Consider the following 19,881-nt stretch of genomic DNA (forward strand, 5'->3'; position numbering starts at 1 on the left):
ACAAGAGGCTCCGGACGTTGATGCGCCGAACGCGACGTGCACATAGGCGAGGGACGAAGCTCGCGAAACGGGTGCGATAATGGCAGCACTAAATCACCGAATCCCATCAAAACACCGAAGTTAAGCGTGCTTGGGCCAGAGTAGTACTACGATGGGTGACCCCATGGGAAGTCCTCGTGTTGCACTCCTTTTTGCATCCCGGGATACGAAACATCTCCCGTAGAGCTCCGAGAGGATTGTTTTGGGGCTGGAAATTTGCTGTGACCGCTACGCAGTCAGTATCGAGGGGCTCGGGGAGACCTTTCCGGATTGGGGTCGCAATAGCGATTCCGAGATCGTTCAAGAAAGTGCCGATGGTTTCGGCACGTGCTTGCCGTGATCGATACGCAGTCGTCGGGCTAGGGCTCGGAGAGAGCTTGCAATAGGGATTTCGTGAACGTTCGAGAAAGCGCCGACGGTTTCATGACGGGCAAGAGGCTCCGGACATTGATGCGCCGACCGCGACGTGCACATAGGCGAGGGACGAAGCTCGCGAAACGGGTGCGATAATGGCAGCACTAAATCACCGGATCCCATCAAAACACCGAAGTTAAGCGTGCTTGGGCCAGAGTAGTTCTACGATGGGTGACCCCCTGGGAAGTCCTCGTGTTGCACTCCTTTTTGCATCCCGGGATACGAAACATCTCCCGTAGAGCTCCGAGACGATTGTTTTGGGGCTGGAAATTTGCTGTGACTGCTACGCAGTCAGTATCGAGAGGCTCGGAGAGAGCTTTCCGGATTGGGGTCGCAATAGCGATTCCGAGATCGTTCAAGAAAGTGCCGATGGTTTCCGCACGTGCTTGCCGTGATCAATACGCAGTCGTCGGGCTAGGGCTCGGAGAGAGCTTGCAATAGGGATTTCGTGAACGTTCGAGAAAGCGCCGACGGTTTCGTGACGGGAAAGAGGCTCCGACCGTTGATGCGCCGACCGCGACGTGCACATAGGCGAGGGACGAAGCTCACGAAATGGGTGCGATAATGGCAGCACTAAATCACCGGATCCCATCAAAACACCGAAGTTAAGCGTGCTTGGGCCAGAGTAGTACTACGATGGGTGACCCCCTGGGAATTCCTCGTGTTGCACTCCTTTTTGCATCCCGGGATACGAAACATCTCCCGTAGAGCTCCGAGAGGATTGTTTTGGGGCTGGAAATTTGCTATGACCGCTACGCAGTCAGTATCGAGGGGCTCGGAGAGAGCTTTCCGGATTGGGGTCGCAATAGCGATTCCGAGATCGTTCTAGAAAGTGCCGATGGTTTCGGCACGTGCTTGCCGTGATCGATACGCAGTCGTCGGGCTAGGGCTCAGAGAGAGCTTGCAATAGGGATTTCGTGAACGTTCGAGAAAGCGCCGACGGTTTCGTGACGGGCAAGAGGCTCCGGACGTTGATGCGCCGACCGCGACGTGCACATAGGCGAGGGACGAAGCTCGCGAAACGGGTGTAATAATGGCAGCACTAAATCACCGGATCCCATCAAAACACCGAAGTTAAGCGTGCTTGGGCCAGAGTAGTAGTACGATGGGTGACCCCCTGGGAAGTCCTCCTGTTGCACTCCTTTTTGCATCCCGTGATACGAAACATCTCCCGTAGAGCTCCGAGAGGATTGTTTTGGGGCTGCAAATTTGCTGTGACCGCTACGCAGTCAGTATCGAGGGGCTCGGAGAGAGCTTTCCGGATCGGGGTCGCAATAGCGATTCCGAGATCGTTCAAGAAAGTGCCGATGGTTTCGGCACGTGCTTGCCGTGATCGATACGCAGTCGTCGGGCTAGGGCTCGGAGAGAGCTTGCAAAAGGGATTTCGTGAACGTTCGAGAAAGCGCCGACGGTTTCGTGACGGGCAAGAGGCTCCGACCGTTGATGCGCCGACCGCGACGTGCACATAGGCGAGGGACGAAGCTCACGAAATGGGTGCGATAATGGCAGCACTAAATCACCGGATCCCATCAAAACACCGAAGTTAAGCGTGCTTAGGCCAGAGTAGTACTACGATGGGTGACCCCCTGGGAAGTCCTCGTGTTGCACTCCTTTTTGCATCCCGGGATACGAAACATCTCCCGTAGAGCTCCGAGAGGATTGTTTTGGGGCTGGAAATTTGCTATGGCCGCTACGCAGTCAGTATCGAGGGGCTCGGAGAGAGCTTTCCGGATTGGGGTCGCAATAGAGATTCCGAGATCGTTCAAGAAAGTGCCGATGGTTTCGGCACATGCTTGCCGTGATCGATACGCAGTCGTCGGGCTAGGGCTCGGAGAGAGCTTGCAATAGGGATTTCGTGAATTTTCGAGAAAGCGCCGACGGTTTCGTGACGGGCAAGAGGCTCCGACCGTTGATGCGCCGACCGCGACGTGCACATAGGCGATGGACGAAGCTCACGAAATGGGTGCGATAATGGCAGCACTAAATCACCGGATCCCATCAAAACACCGAAGTTAAGCGTGCTTAGGCCAGAGTAGTACTACGATGGGTGACCCCCTGGGAAGTCCTCGTGTTGCACTCCTTTTTGCATCCCGGGATACGAAACATCTCCCGTAGAGCTCCGAGAGGATTGTTTTGGGGCTGGAAATTTGCTGTGACCGCTACGCAGTCAGTATCGAGGGGCTTGGAGAGAGCTTTCCGGATTGGGGTCACAATAGCGATTCCGAGATCGTTCTAGAAAGTGCCGATGGTTTCGGCACGTGCTTGCCGTGATCGATACGCAGTCGTCGGGCTAGGGCTCGGAGAGAGCTTGCAATAGGGATTTCGTGAACGTTCGAGAAAGCGCCGACGGTTTCGTGACGGGCAAGAGGCTCCGGACGTTGATGCGCCGACCGCGACGTGCACATAGGCGAGGGACGAAACTCGCGAAACGGGTGTGATAATGGCAGCACTAAATCACCGGATCCCATAAAAACACCGAAGTTAAGCGTGCTTGGGCCAGAGTAGTACTACGATGGGTGACCCCCTGGGAAGTCCTCGTGTTGCACTCCTTTTTGCATCCCGGGATACGAAACATCTCCCGTAGAGCTCCGAGAGGATTGTTTTGGGGCTGGAAATTTGCTATGACCGCTACGCAGTCAGTATCGAGGGGCTCGGAGAGAGCTTTCCGGATAGGGGTCGCAATAGCGATTCCGAGATCGTTCTAGAAAGTGCCGATGGTTTCGGCACGTGCTTGCCGTGATCGATACGCAGTCGTCGGGCTAGGGCTCAGAGAGAGCTTGCAATAGGGATTTCGTGAACGTTCGAGAAAGCGCCGACGGTTTCGTGACGGGCAAGAGGCTCCGGACGTTGATGCGCCGACCGCGACGTGCACATATGCGAGGGACGAAGCTCGCGAAACGGGTGTGATAATGGCAGCACTAAATCACCGGATCCCATCAAAACACCGAAGTTAAGTGTGCTTGGGCCAGAGTAGTACTACGATGGGTGACCCCCTGGGAAGTCCTCGTGTTGCACTCCTTTTTGCATCCCGTGATACGAAACATCTCCCGTAGAGCTCCGAGAGGATTGTTTTGGGGCTGGAAATTTGCTGTGACCGCTACGCAGTCAGTATCGAGGGGCTCGGAGAGAGCTTTCCGGATCGGGGTCGCAATAGCGATTCCGAGATCGTTCAAGAAAGTGCCGATGGTTTCGGCACGTGCTTGCCGTGATCGATACGCAGTCGTCGGGCTAGGGCTCGGAGAGAGCTTGCAAAAGGGATTTCGTGAACGTTCGAGAAAGCGCCGACGGTTTCGTGATGGGCAAGAGGCTCCGACCGTTGATGCGCCGACCGCGACGTGCACATAGGCGAGGGACGAAGCTCACGAAATGGGTGCGATAATGGCAGCACTAAATCACCGGATCCCATCAAAACACCGAAGTTAAGCGTGCTTGGGCCAGAGTAGTACTACGATGGGTGACCCCCTGGGAAGTCCTCGTGTTGCACTCCTTTTTGCATCCCGGGATACGAAACATCTCCCGTAGAGCTCCGAGAGGATTGTTTTGGGGCTGGAAATTTCTGTGACCGCTACGCAGTCAGTATCGAGGGGCTCGGAGAGAGCTTTCCGGATTGGGGTCGCAATAGCGATTCCGAGATCGTTCAAGAAAGTGCCGATGGTTTCGGCACGTGCTTGCCGTGATCGATACGCAGTCGTCGGGCTAGGGCTTGGAGAGAGCTTGCAATAGGGATTTCGTGAACGTTCGAGAAAGCGCCGACGGTTTCGTGACGGGCAAGAGGCTCCGGACGTTGATGCGCCGACCGCGACGTGCACATAGGCGAGGGACGAAGCTCGCGAAACGGGTGTGATAATGGCAGCACTAAATCACCGGATCCCATCAAAACAGCGAAGTTAAGCGTGCTTGGGCCAGAGTAGTACTACGATGGGTGACCCCCTGGGAAGTCCTCGTGTTGCACTCCTTTGTGCATCCCGAGATACGAAACATCTCCCGTAGAGTTCCGAGAGGATTGTTTTGGGGCTGGAAATTTGCTGTGACCACTACGCAGTCAGTATCGAGGGGCTCGGAGAGAGCTTTCCGGATTGGGGTCGCAATAGAGATTCCGAGATCGTTCAAGAAAGTGCCGATGGTTTCGGCACGTGCTTGCCGTGATCGATACGCAGTCGTCGGGCTAGGGCTCGGAGAGAGCTTGCAATAGGGATTTCGTGAATTTTCGAGAAAGCGCCGACGGTTTCTTGACGGGCAAGAGGCTCCGACCGTTGATGCGCCGACCGCGACGTGCACATAGGCGAGGGACGAAGCTCGCGAAACGGGTGCGATAATGGCAGCACTAAATCACTGGATCCCATCAAAACACCGAAGTTAAGCGTGCTTGGGCAAGAGTAGTACTACGATGGGTGACCCCCTGGGAAGTCCTCGTGTTGCACTCCTTTTTGCATCCCGTGATACGAAACATCTCCCGTAGAGCTCCGAGAGGATTGTTTTGGGGCTGGAAATTTGCTGTGACCGCTACGCAGTCAGTATCGAGGGGCTCGGAGAGAGCTTTCCGGATTGGGGTCTCAATAGCGATTCCGAGATCGTTCAAGAAAGTGCCGATGGTTTCGGCACGTGCTTGCCGTGATCGATACGCAGTCGTCGGGCTAGGGCTCGGAGAGAGCTTGCAATAGGGATTTCGTGAACGTTCGAGAAAGCGCCGACGGTTTCGTGACGGGCAAGAGGCTCCGGACGTTGATGCGCCGACCGCGACGTGCACATAGGCGAGGGACGAAACTCGCGAAACGGGTGTGATAATGGCAGCACTAAATCACCGGATCCCATAAAAACACCGAAGTTAAGCGTGCTTGGGCCAGAGTAGTACTACGATGGGTGACCCCCTGGGAAGTCCTCGTGTTGCACTCCTTTTTGCATCCCGGGATACGAAACATCTCCCGTAGAGCTCCGAGAGGATTGTTTTGGGGCTGGAAATTTGCTATGACCGCTACGCAGTCAGTATCGAGGGGCTCGGAGAGAGCTTTCCGGATAGGGGTCGCAATAGCGATTCCGAGATCGTTCTAGAAAGTGCCGATGGTTTCGGCACGTGCTTGCCGTGATCGATACGCAGTCGTCGGGCTAGGGCTCAGAGAGAGCTTGCAATAGGGATTTCGTGAACGTTCGAGAAAGCGCCGACGGTTTCGTGACGGGCAAGAGGCTCCGGACGTTGATGCGCCGACCGCGACGTGCACATATGCGAGGGACGAAGCTCGCGAAACGGGTGTGATAATGGCAGCACTAAATCACCGGATCCCATCAAAACACCGAAGTTAAGTGTGCTTGGGCCAGAGTAGTACTACGATGGGTGACCCCCTGGGAAGTCCTCGTGTTGCACTCCTTTTTGCATCCCGTGATACGAAACATCTCCCGTAGAGCTCCGAGAGGATTGTTTTGGGGCTGGAAATTTGCTGTGACCGCTACGCAGTCAGTATCGAGGGGCTCGGAGAGAGCTTTCCGGATCGGGGTCGCAATAGCGATTCCGAGATCGTTCAAGAAAGTGCCGATGGTTTCGGCACGTGCTTGCCGTGATCGATACGCAGTCGTCGGGCTAGGGCTCGGAGAGAGCTTGCAAAAGGGATTTCGTGAACGTTCGAGAAAGCGCCGACGGTTTCGTGACGGGCAAGAGGCTCCGACCGTTGATGCGCCGACCGCGACGTGCACATAGGCGAGGGACGAAGCTCACGAAATGGGTGCGATAATGGCAGCACTAAATCACCGGATCCCATCAAAACACCGAAGTTAAGCGTGCTTGGGCCAGAGTAGTACTACGATGGGTGACCCCCTGGGAAGTCCTCGTGTTGCACTCCTTTTTGAATCCCGTGATACGAAACATCTCCCGTAGAGCTCCGAGAGGATTGTTTTGGGGCTGGAAATTTGCTGTGACCGCTACGCAGTCAGTATCGAGGGGCTCGGAGAGAGCCTTCCGGATCGGGGTCGCAATAGCGATTCCGAGATCGTTCAAGAAAGTGCCGATGGTTTCGGCACGTGCTTGCCGTGATCGATACGCAGTCGTCGGGCTAGTGCTCGGAGAGAGCTTGCAATAGGGATTTCGTGAACGTTCGAGAAAGCGCCGACGGTTTCGTGACGGGCAAGAGGCTCCGACCGTTGATGCGCCGACCGCGACGTGCACATAGGTCACGCCCCTCAAAATATTATCCATGATATTAAAATTTTTCATCATCACAAACCAATCCAGGATCCAAACTAACGTTTGAGGACACTGAAAAACATTCTATTCATATTCACATCCATAAAACCTGTGCATTTTAAAATCATATATCACATCACTCGATAATTCACATTTATGGCAACCCAAGCCAACTTGACAAACATGAACAACATTTATAATTCCACAAGCTAATAAATTATACAATCAGAACTCCAACTATTCACCACAAGATCATATCGTCATAAATTAGACTTAACATTCAGAAATTCCAAATAAGAGAGATCTCCTAACACTTTGACACAGTATATCCATTTCGGTTCATCGACAACATTTCATTACATACAAAACATACTTATACAACAATATCATAATAACCAACCAGACTTGCCCATAATTCTGAATAGCTATCCACTGCCTCAGCTCAAATCAAACATCTCGAAGAGTGACAAGCTGACCTGAAAGATTTATATAACAACGGAGTGAGCCAAAAACGGCTCAGCAAGTAACAAAGCATATTCAGAACAAAAGGAACGGTTTCAAATGAGTAAGGTATCATAATGCAAGGCGGAATACAAGAATTCTCAAGGATACCATCTCAATAGATACCAAATCATATGTATCAGGTCATTCAAAACATATTTGATCCATAACGAATGGAGCACAGAGTAATTGGAGCATATCAATGGCAGATAGGACATTTCAGAACATATCAGTTCATAGCAAATGGAGCACAGAGTAATTGGAGCATATCAATGGCAGATAGGACATTTCAGAACATATCAGTTCATAGCAAATGGAGCACAGAGTAATTGGAGCATATCAGAAACAAAGGAAACATATCGGAGCTTATCAATGGCATATAAAATGTTCCAAAACACATCAACGACATATGGAACATTTCGAAGCAAAATCAACAATGAATGAAGCATTTCAGAGCATATCAAACTCATATGTCGTACAGAAGCTCAAACGTCGTCCTTGACGTTGCAATCATATCATACTTATCCAGAGCAGGAACAGAAATAACTCACCAAAACTCTGGATGTCATATCAAACATATAGAGGGTGTAGTGGGATCACAGACAGAATGTGATTCATCCATTTCTGAATGACCACCAGACAGAAGTCTCCCACGTCTGGGAGCTCCATCCACCCACGTCTAGGTGAAGTCAGAGGGGGCCGGCAGAGCATCGCAGGCTCTATGCATAACTCCCTTTACCATTTCTGGCAAAGGTTCACATTATCCCACAACACCAGAATACAAGAGGGCAGATTAAACAATAAGTAGCATAATACGGAAGCACACGCGGAACAACAATACGTACATGTGCCTTTACGAGACAATACGATGCAAGCAACAATCTCTCACAAATGTATTCAGTTTTGGAATGAAATGAAGGCAAGAGTATACAGGGATTCAAAGCATTCATACTGAGCTCAATTCAAAATAGGAAGGTTAGATGAATTCAATATCCAAAGGAATGAAACTGGAATAGGCACATATCGAAAGCAAATGCGGAACAATAGGATATACATGTGCCTATATGAGTCAATACGATATAGCATAAACGTTACACAACAGTTTTCAAGAATGCAATAATTTTAAGGACAAGAGCATACAAGAATTCAAAGCAGTAATATAAAGCTCAATTGAATGAGAAAGCTAAAGGATATCAATTTCCAAAGGAATGAAACCAGAATATGAGAAATCGACCAAAGCTCGATTTCTGGCAGAATACAGAAGGCACATTGAACAAATGATTCAAACTATCAATCGTGCTCCAATTTACTCAGAAATAATCATTGGATTATACTTTCAGATAAGACAGGCTTCATATGAATTAAACTGTCCAACAGAGAGAGTTACAAATAATTTGGTAAGCAAGTGTCATAGAACAAAATCTCTGTTGGCAGAATTCATAATGTCAGATTCAACAGATAACTGGGCAGGTGTTTGGATTCCAAATCTTTCAATCCATATATCAAAGAAAGGTCTACGAGTTTAGTTTCCAATGAAATCAGTTTTGAACAAATCAGAGTTTCCAACAAAGACTTATAGGCAACTCGGTATCAAAAGGTCAGAATCTCAAAAGTTGCACAGATTCGAATCGTTATGTCTAAACAGGAGATATAACAAATGCAAGGCTAGAACAATTCAAAGTTCCTCATATTCAAAGCAAATGTAGAGATAAAATTGGCAGTGAGGAAAGATCGGGATACTTGCAATAAGACATATCAGAGCAATTATAGGAGAAACGATCAGGGAACTTGCAATAGAAAGGATCGAAACAAGCGGGAAACTTGCAAGAGAAAAGATTAGAAAGCTTGCAATAGAAAAGGTTAGAACACTTGCCTTTCAAAGATTTCGATCCGAAGATCCAAAGAAGGTGCCAGCCCAAATCCTTCTACTTTTTCTCCGTGTCCTCTCTCTGTGTCGTTTTGTGCTCCTGTTTTCTTCCTTTCTTCGCAACTACACCACGTGTCGAACATCGAGGCACAATCACCTGCTCTCTCTTACTCTCATTCCTTCTTTTTCTTTCCCAAACACAGCTGCCACAGCCGCCGCCGCTGCCACTGCCACAATCGCAGCCCCTTCCACCGCACTATCTTCCTTCCTCCCTTCTCTTGCAGACATAACTGCTGCATACGCAGTCGCTGCCGCTGCGGCCGCAATCCCGTCCGCAGCCCCTTTTTCCCCCTTTCCTTTCTTTTCTTTCCCAGCTGCAACTGCCGCAGTCGCAGTCGCAACCATGGCCGCAGCCACCACAGCCGCAGCCTTTTATTTCTCCCCTGCTCTATTTCCTCTCCTTCTCTTCCAGCTGCAGCTGCCACTGCCACAGCTGCCTCTCCTTCTCCTCTTCCTCTCTTCTTCCCTTTTACTTTCTCTTCTTCTTCCTTTCCTTCTCTTCTTTCCCAGCTGCACTGCTGCAGTCGCAGCCTCAGCCACGACCACAGCCTCTTCTTCCTCCCCTGCTCATCTTCCTCTCCTTCTTCTCTTCCAACTGCAGCTGCCATCGCCGCAGCCGCAGCCCCTTCTTTCCCTTCTCTTCTTCCTCTCCTTCCCTTCTCTTCCTTCCTCTTACTCTTTCCCTGCCATAGCTGCAGCTGCCACAGCCGCAGCCGCAGCTACTTCTTTCCCTTCTCCTCTTCCCTCTCCTTCCTTTCTTCTTCTTCTCTTCTTCTCCTTCCTCCCCTTCTTCTTCCCGTCGTCACACACACCCTCTCCTCTGTTTCCTCTGCAGGGAACAGAGGTATCACAACCTCTTCTCCTGCTTCCCCTTCTTCTTCTCTTCCTCTTCTTCTTCTTATGCTCTTCTCCTACCCGACACCCCACACGTCTCCTCTGTTTCCACCTGCAGGAAACAGAGGTGCTGCAGCCCTAGCTGCTGCCACCTCTCGCTCCTCTCCGTCTTCCCTCTCTTTTCCCTCTTCTTCTCCTTCTCTTCTTCTCCTCTTCCCTTTTTCCTCCCCAACGCCACACACCTCCTCGCTGCAGCCTTGCCGCAGCTATCCTCCTCTCTTCTTCTTCTTCTTCTTCTTCTTCTTCTTCTTCTTCTTCTTCCCTTTTCATCCTCAACGCCCCACACATCCTCTCCTCTGTTTCAACCTGCGGAAAACAGAGGTGCTGCAGCCCTAGCTGCTGCAGCTGCCTCTCTCTCTCCTCTCCATCTTCCCTCTCTTCTACTTCTTTTCTTCTCTTCTCCCTCTTCTTCCTCTCTTCTTTTCCCTCTTCTTCTCTTCTCCCACTACTTCTCTCTTCTTCTCCCCACGCCCCACCGCTTTTCTCTGTTTCTCGAAGAAACAGAGAGAGCGTGGGAGGCGGTGGGATAAAACCGAAATTTTCGGTTTTCTTTATTTTCTTTTCATTTTGTAACTTAGCAATTTAGTCCTTGAAATTTTCATATTTACATATAGGTCCCCCGATTTATAAATAAATCTTTATTAATAATTTTCAAAAGTGAGGGATATTACACTCTCCCCTCCTTAAAAGAAAATTTAGTCCTCTAAATTGATCATAGTTCAATCAACGAAAAGATGAGGATTATGATATCTTTATTTCCTTCTCCTGCTCTCAAATAATTTCATCAATACAATATAATGACATAATTATCCAAGAGTGACCGAAATATTCTCCTCCTTGATCCTCAATAAATGGTAACCCGACCTTCAATCAATTTCTAAAAATACTTGCGCACCCTACAGTTAATCAAGCAAGTCGTTACTTCAGGAAATACTCATTTTTTTATGGTCACCTGATTCAATTCTCTATAATCAATACAAAGCCTCAATGTTCCATCCATCTTTTTAATTAACACCGGAGCATCCCATGATGAAATATTAAGCCAAATAAAATCCTTATTTAATAGTCCTTCTAGTTGCTTTTCTAATTTCACTTACTCAAATGATATCTTTCTGTAGAGAGGCTTAGATATTGGGATTGTCCCAAGGACCAAATCAAAAGCAAGATCACATTTGGAGGTAATCCAAGCAAGTCATTCTGGGATACATTAGGCAAAGAGATAAATCATGTCCAATACTCTCAAAATAAAAGATCGACTGATCAAATATGCATAAAGTGATCATTGGTTATATACCAATCCATACTGGTATGATAAGAAGATAGCCAATCCATACCAAGTATAATATCATAACTCCAAATCTCTAGGAGAACTAAATCAGCAAAAGTTCAAGTTCTCCAACAAAAATCAGACAAGAGGACCGGATTCAAGTTCGTTATCAAAGAATCTCCAATGATTGTACTTACATATAGCACATAATGTAGTGGTCTAGGTTGAATACCCAAGTGATGAGCAAAATATTCCGAATCAAATCATAGATGGGACCCATGGTCAAACAAATATTTGCATTCTTTCATAAACATGCATAATACCTTTGACCACTAATTCATAAGTTTCAGAATCATATTCAGTGATAGCATACACTCTGACATGGGCTGATGATTTATGAGGCAGTGACTCTTTCTTCTTGTTCAAGGGGCAGTCTTTTATTTTATGATCCAACTTTCCACAAACAAAATAGACTCCAGTCATTTGAAAACACAAACTTGTTTCATAATTTAACTTACAATTCACACGTGATTGAGTCTTTTGTGGTTACTTCCTTTTTCAAATCCAAATGTCTTGACCCTCCTGTTATTTCTTACTGATACATTTCCAATCATATTTTTATTGGTAAACTTGTTCTTGTCATTCTTGCCATTGATCTTCAAAAATTCTTTTCATTATTGCCATCAATAATAAGTCTTTACTTCCAATATAACGTGGCAAAAGAAATCTTTCAAGTATCAGAACAATTTTGTACATCATATATCTTCTTTGTTTGCATCATTCATTTTTTCTACCACCAATGAAATTAGGTCTACCATGCTTCCGCTGCGCCACTTTGATTCAATATCCCCGATTACCCCTTTCATCTCACTTAATTAATCAAAATCAGATGAAGTAGGAGGACTAAATGTCATCGTCATCCTAGATTCCTAAAATACATCAAAGAAAATTTTCACTAATCACTATAATTCACTAGACCTCAATATATTTTGCACGTCAACATATCAAATATTTCAGTAATCCTCAAACAATGCTCTGATACCACCTCTGTCACGCCCCTCAAAATATTATCCATGATATTAAAATTTTTCATCATCACAAACCAATCCAGGATCCAAACTAACGTTTGAGGACACTGAAAAACATTCTATTCATATTCACATCCATAAAACCTGTGCATTTTAAAATCATATATCACATCACTCGATAATTCACATTTATGGCAACCCAAGCCAACTTGACAAACATGAACAACATTTATAATTCCACAAGCTAATAAATTATACAATCAGAACTCCAACTATTCACCACAAGATCATATCGTCATAAATTAGACTTAACATTCAGAAATTCCAAATAAGAGAGATCTCCTAACACTTTGACACAGTATATCCATTTCGGTTCATGGACAACATTTCATTACATACAAAACATACTTATACAACAATATCATAATAACCAACCAGACTTGCCCATAATTCTGAATAGCTATCCACTGCCTCAGCTCAAATCAAACATCTCGAAGAGTGACAAGCTGACCTGAAAGATTTATATAACAACGGAGTGAGCCAAAAACGGCTCAGCAAGTAACAAAGCATATTCAGAACAAAAGGAACGGTTTCAAATGAGTAAGGTATCATAATGCAAGGCGGAATACAAGAATTCTCAAGGATACCATCTCAATAGATACCAAATCATATGTATCAGGTCATTCAAAACATATTTGATCCATAACGAATGGAGCACAGAGTAATTGGAGCATATCAATGGCAGATAGGACATTTCAGAACATATCAGTTCATAGCAAATGGAGCACAGAGTAATTGGAGCATATCAATGGCAGATAGGACATTTCAGAACATATCAGTTCATAGCAAATGGAGCACAGAGTAATTGGAGCATATCAGAAACAAAGGAAACATATCGGAGCTTATCAATGGCATATAAAATGTTCCAAAACACATCAACGACATATGGAACATTTCGAAGCAAAATCAACAATGAATGAAGCATTTCAGAGCATATCAAACTCATATGTCGTACAGAAGCTCAAACGTCGTCCTTGACGTTGCAATCATATCATACTTATCCAGAGCAGGAACAGAAATAACTCACCAAAACTCTGGATGTCATATCAAACATATAGAGGGTGTAGTGGGATCACAGACAGAATGTGATTCATCCATTTCTGAATGACCACCAGACAGAAGTCTCCCACGTCTGGGAGCTCCATCCACCCACGTCTAGGTGAAGTCAGAGGGGGCCGGCAGAGCATCGCAGGCTCTATGCATAACTTCCTTTACCATTTCTGGCAAAGGTTCACATTATCCCACAACACCAGAATACAAGAGGGCAGATTAAACAATAAGTAGCATAATACGGAAGCACACGCGGAACAACAATACGTACATGTGCCTTTACGAGACAATACGATGCAAGCAACAATCTCTCACAAATGTATTCAGTTTTGGAATGAAATGAAGGCAAGAGTATACAGGGATTCAAAGCATTCATACTGAGCTCAATTCAAAATAGGAAGGTTAGATGAATTCAATATCCAAAGGAATGAAACTGGAATAGGCACATATCGAAAGCAAATGCGGAACAATAGGATATACATGTGCCTATATGAGTCAATACGATATAGCATAAACGTTACACAACAGTTTTCAAGAATGCAATAATTTTAAGGACAAGAGCATACAAGAATTCAAAGCAGTAATATAAAGCTCAATTGAATGAGAAAGCTAAAGGATATCAATTTCCAAAGGAATGAAACCAGAATATGAGAAATCGACCAAAGCTCGATTTCTGGCAGAATACAGAAGGCACATTGAACAAATGATTCAAACTATCAATCGTGCTCCAATTTACTCAGAAATAATCATTGGATTATACTTTCAGATAAGACAGGCTTCATATGAATTAAACTGTCCAACAGAGAGAGTTACAAATAATTTGGTAAGCAAGTGTCATAGAACAAAATCTCTGTTGGCAGAATTCATAATGTCAGATTCAACAGATAACTGGGCAGGTGTTTGGATTCCAAATCTTTCAATCCATATATCAAAGAAAGGTCTACGAGTCTAGTTTCCAATGAAATCAGTTTTGAACAAATCAGAGTTTCCAACAAAGACTTATAGGCAACTCGGTATCAAAAGGTCAGAATCTCAAAAGTTGCACAGATTCGAATCGTTATGTCTAAACAGGAGATATAACAAATGCAAGGCTAGAACAATTCAAAGTTCCTCATATTCAAAGCAAATGTAGAGATAAAATTGGCAGTGAGGAAAGATCGGGATACTTGCAATAAGACATATCAGAGCAATTATAGGAGAAACGATCAGGGAACTTGCAATAGAAAGGATCGAAACAAGCGGGAAACTTGCAAGAGAAAAGATTAGAAAGCTTGCAATAGAAAAGGTTAGAACACTTGCCTTTCAAAGATTTCGATCCGAAGATCCAAAGAAGGTGCCAGCCCAAATCCTTCTACTTTTTCTCCGTGTCCTCTCTCTGTGTCGTTTTGTGCTCCTGTTTTCTTCCTTTCTTCGCAACTACACCACGTGTCGAACATCGAGGCACAATCACCTGCTCTCTCTTACTCTCATTCCTTCTTTTTCTTTCCCAAACACAGCTGCCACAGCCGCCGCCGCTGCCACTGCCACAATCGCAGCCCCTTCCACCGCACTATCTTCCTTCCTCCCTTCTCTTGCAGACATAACTGCTGCATACGCAGTCGCTGCCGCTGCGGCCGCAATCCCGTCCGCAGCCCCTTTTTCCCCCTTTCCTTTCTTTTCTTTCCCAGCTGCAACTGCCGCAGTCGCAGTCGCAACCATGGCCGCAGCCACCACAGCCGCAGCCTTTTATTTCTCCCCTGCTCTATTTCCTCTCCTTCTCTTCCAGCTGCAGCTGCCACTGCCACAGCTGCCTCTCCTTCTCCTCTTCCTCTCTTCTTCCCTTTTACTTTCTCTTCTTCTTCCTTTCCTTCTCTTCTTTCCCAGCTGCACTGCTGCAGTCGCAGCCTCAGCCACGACCACAGCCTCTTCTTCCTCCCCTGCTCATCTTCCTCTCCTTCTTCTCTTCCAACTGCAGCTGCCATCGCCGCAGCCGCAGCCCCTTCTTTCCCTTCTCTTCTTCCTCTCCTTCCCTTCTCTTCCTTCCTCTTACTCTTTCCCTGCCATAGCTGCAGCTGCCACAGCCGCAGCCGCAGCTACTTCTTTCCCTTCTCCTCTTCCTTCTCCTTCCTTTCTTCTTCTTCTCTTCTTCTCCTTCCTCCCCTTCTTCTTCCCGTCGTCACACACACCCTCTCCTCTGTTTCCTCTGCAGGGAACAGAGGTATCACAACCTCTTCTCCTGCTTCCCCTTCTTCTTCTCTTCCTCTTCTTCTTCTTATGCTCTTCTCCTACCCGACACCCCACACGTCTCCTCTGTTTCCACCTGCAGGAAACAGAGGTGCTGCAGCCCTAGCTGCTGCCACCTCTCGCTCCTCTCCGTCTTCCCTCTCTTTTCCCTCTTCTTCTCCTTCTCTTCTTCTCCTCTTCCCTTTTTCCTCCCCAACGCCACACACCTCCTCGCTGCAGCCTTGCCGCAGCTATCCTCCTCTCTTCTTCTTCTTCTTCTTCTTCTTCTTCTTCTTCTTCTTCCCTTTTCATCCTCAACGCCCCACACATCCTCTCCTCTGTTTCAACCTGCGGAAAACAGAGGTGCTGCAGCCCTAGCTGCTGCAGCTGCCTCTCTCTCTCCTCTCCATCTTCCCTCTCTTCTACTTCTTCTTTTCTTCTCTTCTCCCTCTTCTTCCTCTCTTCTTTTCCCTCTTCTTCTCTTCTCCCACTACTTCTCTCTTCTTCTCCCCACGCCCCACCGCTTTTCTCTGTTTCTCGAAGAAACAGAGAGAGCGTGGGGGGCGGTGGGATAAAACCGAAATTTTCGGTTTTCTTTATTTTCTTTTCATTTTGCAACTTAGCAATTTAGTCCTTGAAATTTTCATATTTACATATAGGTCCCCCGATTTATAAATAAATCTTTATTAATAATTTTCAAAAGTGAGGGATATTACAACATAGGCGAGGGACGAAGCTCACGAAATGGGTGCGATAATGGCAGCACTAAATCACCGGATCCCATCAAAACACCGAAGTTAAGCGTGCTTAGGCCAGAGTAGTACTACGATGGGTGACCCCCTGGGAAGTCCTCGTGTTGCACTCCTTTTTGCATCCCGGGATACGAAACATCTCCCGTAGAGCTCCGAGAGGATTGTTTTGGGGCTGGAAATTTGCTGTGACCGCTACGCAGTCAGTATCGAGGGGCTCGGAGAGAGCTTTCCGGATTGGGGTCGCAATAGCCATTCCGAGATCGTTCTAGAAAGTGCCGATGGTTTCGGCACGTGCTTGCCGTGATCGATACGCAGTCGTCGGGCTAGGGCTCGGAGAGAGCTTGCAATAGGGATTTCGTGAACGTTCGAGAAAGCGCCGACGGTTTCGTGACGGGCAAGAGGCTCCGACCGTTGATGCGCCGACCTCGACGTGCACATAGGCGACGGACGAAGCTCACGAAATGGGTGCGATAATGGCAGCACTAAATCACCGGATCCCATCAAAACACCGAAGTTAAGCGTGCTTGGGCCAGAGTAGTACTACGATGGGTGACCCCCTGGGAAGTACTCGTGTTGCACTCCTTTTTGCATCCCGGGATACGAAACATCTCCCGTAGAGCTCCGAGAGGATTGTTTTTGGGCTGGAAATTTGCTGTGACCGCTACGCAGTCAGTATCGAGGGGCTCGGAGAGAGCTTTCCGGATTGGGGTCGCAATAGCGATTCCGAGATCGTTCTAGAAAGTGCCGATGGTTTCGGCACGTGCTTGCCGTGATCGATACGCAGTCGTCGGGCTAGGGCTCGGAGAGAGCTTGCAATAGGGATTTCGTGAACGTTCGAGAAAGCGCCGACGGTTTCGTGACGGGTAAGAAGCTCCGGACGTTGATGCGCCGACCGCGACGTGCACATAGGCGAGGGACGAAGCTCGCGAAACGGGTGTGATAATGGCAGCACTAAATCACCGGATCCCATCAAAACACCGAAGTTAAGCGTGCTTGGGCCAGAGTAGTACTACGATGGGTGACCCCCTGGGAAGTCCTCGTGTTGCACTCCTTTTTGCATCCCGAGATACGAAACATCTCCCGTAGAGCTCCGAGAGGATTGTTTTGGGGCTGGAAATTTGCTATGACCGCTACGCAGTCAGTATCGAGGGGCTCGGAGAGAGCTTTCCGGATTGGGGTCGCAATAGCGATTCCGAGATCGTTCTAGAAAGTGCCGATGGTTTCGGCACGTGCTTGCCGTGATCGATACGTAGTCGTCGGGCTAGGGCTCGGAGAGAGCTTGCAATAGGGATTTCGTGAACGTTCGAGAAAGCGCCGACGGTTTCGTGACGGGCAAGAGGCTCCGGACGTTGATGCGCCGACCGCGACGTGCACATAGGCGAGGGACGAAGCTCGCGAAACGGGTGTGATAATGGCAGCACTAAATCACCGGATCCCATCAAAACACCGAAGTTAAGCGTGCTTGGGCCAGAGTAGTACTACGATGGGTGACCCCTTGGGAAGTCCTCGTGTTGCACTCCTTTTTGCATCCCGTGATACGAAACATCTCCCGTAGAGCTCCGAGAGGATTGTTTTGGGGCTGGAAATTTGCTGTGACCGCTACGCAGTCAGTATCGAGGGGCTCGGAGAGAGCTTTCCGGATCGGGGTCGCAATAGCGATTCCGAGATCGTTCAAGAAAGTGCCGATGGTTTCGGCACGTGCTTGCCGTGATCGATACGCAGTCGTCGGGCTAGGGCTCGGAGAGAGCTTGCAATAGGGATTTCGTGAACGTTCGAGAAAGCGCCGACGGTTTCGTGACGGGCAAGAGGCTCCGACCGTTGATGCGCAGACCGCGACGTGCACATAGGCGACGGACGAAGCTCACGAAATGGGTGCGATAATGGCAGCACTAAATCACCGGATCCCATCAAAACACCGAAGTTAAGCGTGCTTGGGCCAGAGTAGTACTACGATGGGTGACCCCCTGGGAAGTCCTCGTGTTGCACTCCTTTTTGCATCCCGAGATACGAAACATCTCCCGTAGAGCTCCGAGAGGATTGTTTTGGGGCTGGAAATTTGCTGTGACCGCCACGCAGTCAGTATCGAGGGGCTCGGAGAGAGCTTTCCGGATCGGGGTCGCAATAGCGATTCCGAGATCGTTCAAGAAAGTGCCGATGGTTTCGGCACGTGCTTGCCGTGATCGATACGCAGTCGTCGAGCTAGGGCTCGGAGAGAGCTTGCAATAGGGATTTCGTGAACGTTCGAGAAAGCGCCGACGGTTTCGTGACGGGCAAGAGGCTCCGACCGTTGATGCGCCGACCGCGACGTGCACATAGGCGACGGACGAAGCTCACGAAATGGGTGCGATAATGGCAGCACTAAATCACCGGATCCCATCAAAACACCGAAGTTAAGCGTGCTTGGGCCAGAGTAGAACTACGATGGGTGACCCCCTGGGAAGTCCTCGTGTTGCACTCCTTTTTGCATCCCGGGATACGAAACATCTCCCGTAGAGCTCCGAGAGGATTGTTTTGGGGCTGGAAATTTGCTGTGACCGCTACGCAGTCAGTATCGAGGGGCTCGGAGAGAGCTTTCCGGATTGGGGTCGCAATAGCGATTCCGAGATCGTTCTAGAAAGTGCCGATGGTTTCGGCACGTGCTTGCCGTGATCGATACGCAGTCGTCGGGATAGGGCTCGGAGAGAGCTTGCAATAGGGATTTCGTGAACGTTCGAGAAAGCGCCGACGGTTTCGTGATGGGCAAGAAGCTCCGGACGTTGATGCGCCGACCGCGACGTGCACATAGGCGAGGGACGAAGCTCGCGAAACGGGTGTGATAATGGCAGCACTAAATCACCGGATTCCATCAAAACACCGAAGTTAAGCGTGCTTGGGCCAGAGTAGTACTACGATGGGTGACCCCCTGGGAAGTCCTCGTGTTGCACTCCTTTTTGCATCCCGAGATACGAAACATCTCCCGTAGAGCTCCGAGAGGATTGTTTTGGGGTTGGAAATTTGCTGTGACCACTACGCAGTCAGTATCGAGGGGCTCGGAGAGAGCTTTCCGGATTGGGGTCGCAATAGCGATTCCGAGATCGTTCAAGAAAGTGCCGATGGTTTCGGCACGTGCTTGCTGTGATCGATACGCAGTCGTCGGGCTAGGGCTCGGAGAGAGCTTGCAATAGGGATTTCGTGAACGTTTGAGAAAGCGCCGACGGTTTCGTGACGGGCAAGAGGCTCCGACCGTTGATGCGCCGACCGCGACGTGCACATAGGCGAGGGACGAAGCTCACGAAATCGGTGCGATAATGGCAGCACTAAATCACCGGATCCCATCAAAACACCGAAGTTAAGCGTGCTTGGGCCAGAGTAGTACTACGATGGGTGACCCCCTGGGAAGTCCTCGTGTTGCACTCCTTTTTGCATCCTGGGATACGAAACATCTCCCGTAGAGCTCCGAGAGGATTGTTTTGGGGCTGGAAATTTGCTGTGACCGCTACGCAGTCAGTATCGAGGGGCTCGGAGAGAGCTTTCCGGATTGGGGTCGCAAAAGCGATTCCGAGATCGTTCTAGAAAGTGCCGATGGTTTCGGCACG

The 19,881-nt window shown here is 48.4% G+C and overlaps 5 non-coding genes and 17 pseudogenes across 5 annotated transcripts; all 22 read left to right on the forward strand.

The window, feature by feature from the left end:
• The first annotated feature begins 69 nt into the window (after positions 1 to 69).
• LOC135603072 (5S ribosomal RNA) lies at positions 70 to 188 on the forward strand (annotated as a pseudogene).
• A 350-nt stretch (positions 189 to 538) lies between these two features.
• LOC135602664 (5S ribosomal RNA) lies at positions 539 to 657 on the forward strand (annotated as a pseudogene).
• A 350-nt stretch (positions 658 to 1,007) lies between these two features.
• On the forward strand, positions 1,008 to 1,126 carry LOC135601579 (5S ribosomal RNA). Its single transcript, XR_010483869.1, has one exon. It is a non-coding gene; the product is annotated as a 5S ribosomal RNA (ribosomal RNA).
• A 350-nt stretch (positions 1,127 to 1,476) lies between these two features.
• On the forward strand, positions 1,477 to 1,595 carry LOC135604201 (5S ribosomal RNA; annotated as a pseudogene).
• A 350-nt stretch (positions 1,596 to 1,945) lies between these two features.
• LOC135602648 (5S ribosomal RNA) lies at positions 1,946 to 2,064 on the forward strand (annotated as a pseudogene).
• A 350-nt stretch (positions 2,065 to 2,414) lies between these two features.
• LOC135602649 (5S ribosomal RNA) lies at positions 2,415 to 2,533 on the forward strand (annotated as a pseudogene).
• Positions 2,534 to 2,883: 350 nt separating this feature from the next.
• On the forward strand, positions 2,884 to 3,002 carry LOC135602460 (5S ribosomal RNA; annotated as a pseudogene).
• Positions 3,003 to 3,352: 350 nt separating this feature from the next.
• LOC135602324 (5S ribosomal RNA) lies at positions 3,353 to 3,471 on the forward strand (annotated as a pseudogene).
• Positions 3,472 to 3,821: 350 nt separating this feature from the next.
• Positions 3,822 to 3,940, forward strand: LOC135601501 (5S ribosomal RNA). Its single transcript, XR_010483793.1, has one exon. It is a non-coding gene; the product is annotated as a 5S ribosomal RNA (ribosomal RNA).
• Positions 3,941 to 4,289: 349 nt separating this feature from the next.
• On the forward strand, positions 4,290 to 4,408 carry LOC135603743 (5S ribosomal RNA; annotated as a pseudogene).
• A 350-nt stretch (positions 4,409 to 4,758) lies between these two features.
• Positions 4,759 to 4,877, forward strand: LOC135601684 (5S ribosomal RNA; annotated as a pseudogene).
• Positions 4,878 to 5,227: 350 nt separating this feature from the next.
• Positions 5,228 to 5,346, forward strand: LOC135602461 (5S ribosomal RNA; annotated as a pseudogene).
• A 350-nt stretch (positions 5,347 to 5,696) lies between these two features.
• Positions 5,697 to 5,815, forward strand: LOC135602325 (5S ribosomal RNA; annotated as a pseudogene).
• A 350-nt stretch (positions 5,816 to 6,165) lies between these two features.
• Positions 6,166 to 6,284, forward strand: LOC135601502 (5S ribosomal RNA). Its single transcript, XR_010483794.1, has one exon. It is a non-coding gene; the product is annotated as a 5S ribosomal RNA (ribosomal RNA).
• Positions 6,285 to 16,300: 10,016 nt separating this feature from the next.
• Positions 16,301 to 16,419, forward strand: LOC135602650 (5S ribosomal RNA; annotated as a pseudogene).
• A 350-nt stretch (positions 16,420 to 16,769) lies between these two features.
• On the forward strand, positions 16,770 to 16,888 carry LOC135601939 (5S ribosomal RNA; annotated as a pseudogene).
• Positions 16,889 to 17,238: 350 nt separating this feature from the next.
• LOC135601859 (5S ribosomal RNA) lies at positions 17,239 to 17,357 on the forward strand (annotated as a pseudogene).
• A 350-nt stretch (positions 17,358 to 17,707) lies between these two features.
• On the forward strand, positions 17,708 to 17,826 carry LOC135602106 (5S ribosomal RNA; annotated as a pseudogene).
• Positions 17,827 to 18,176: 350 nt separating this feature from the next.
• Positions 18,177 to 18,295, forward strand: LOC135601503 (5S ribosomal RNA). Its single transcript, XR_010483795.1, has one exon. It is a non-coding gene; the product is annotated as a 5S ribosomal RNA (ribosomal RNA).
• A 350-nt stretch (positions 18,296 to 18,645) lies between these two features.
• On the forward strand, positions 18,646 to 18,764 carry LOC135603357 (5S ribosomal RNA; annotated as a pseudogene).
• A 350-nt stretch (positions 18,765 to 19,114) lies between these two features.
• Positions 19,115 to 19,233, forward strand: LOC135601293 (5S ribosomal RNA). Its single transcript, XR_010483590.1, has one exon. It is a non-coding gene; the product is annotated as a 5S ribosomal RNA (ribosomal RNA).
• Positions 19,234 to 19,583: 350 nt separating this feature from the next.
• Positions 19,584 to 19,702, forward strand: LOC135602545 (5S ribosomal RNA; annotated as a pseudogene).
• The last annotated feature ends 179 nt before the right edge of the window (positions 19,703 to 19,881 follow it).

Source organism: Musa acuminata, chromosome BXJ2-1, assembly GCF_036884655.1.
Source record: "Musa acuminata AAA Group cultivar baxijiao chromosome BXJ2-1, Cavendish_Baxijiao_AAA, whole genome shotgun sequence".
Classification (NCBI taxonomy): Eukaryota; Viridiplantae; Streptophyta; class Magnoliopsida; order Zingiberales; family Musaceae; genus Musa; species Musa acuminata.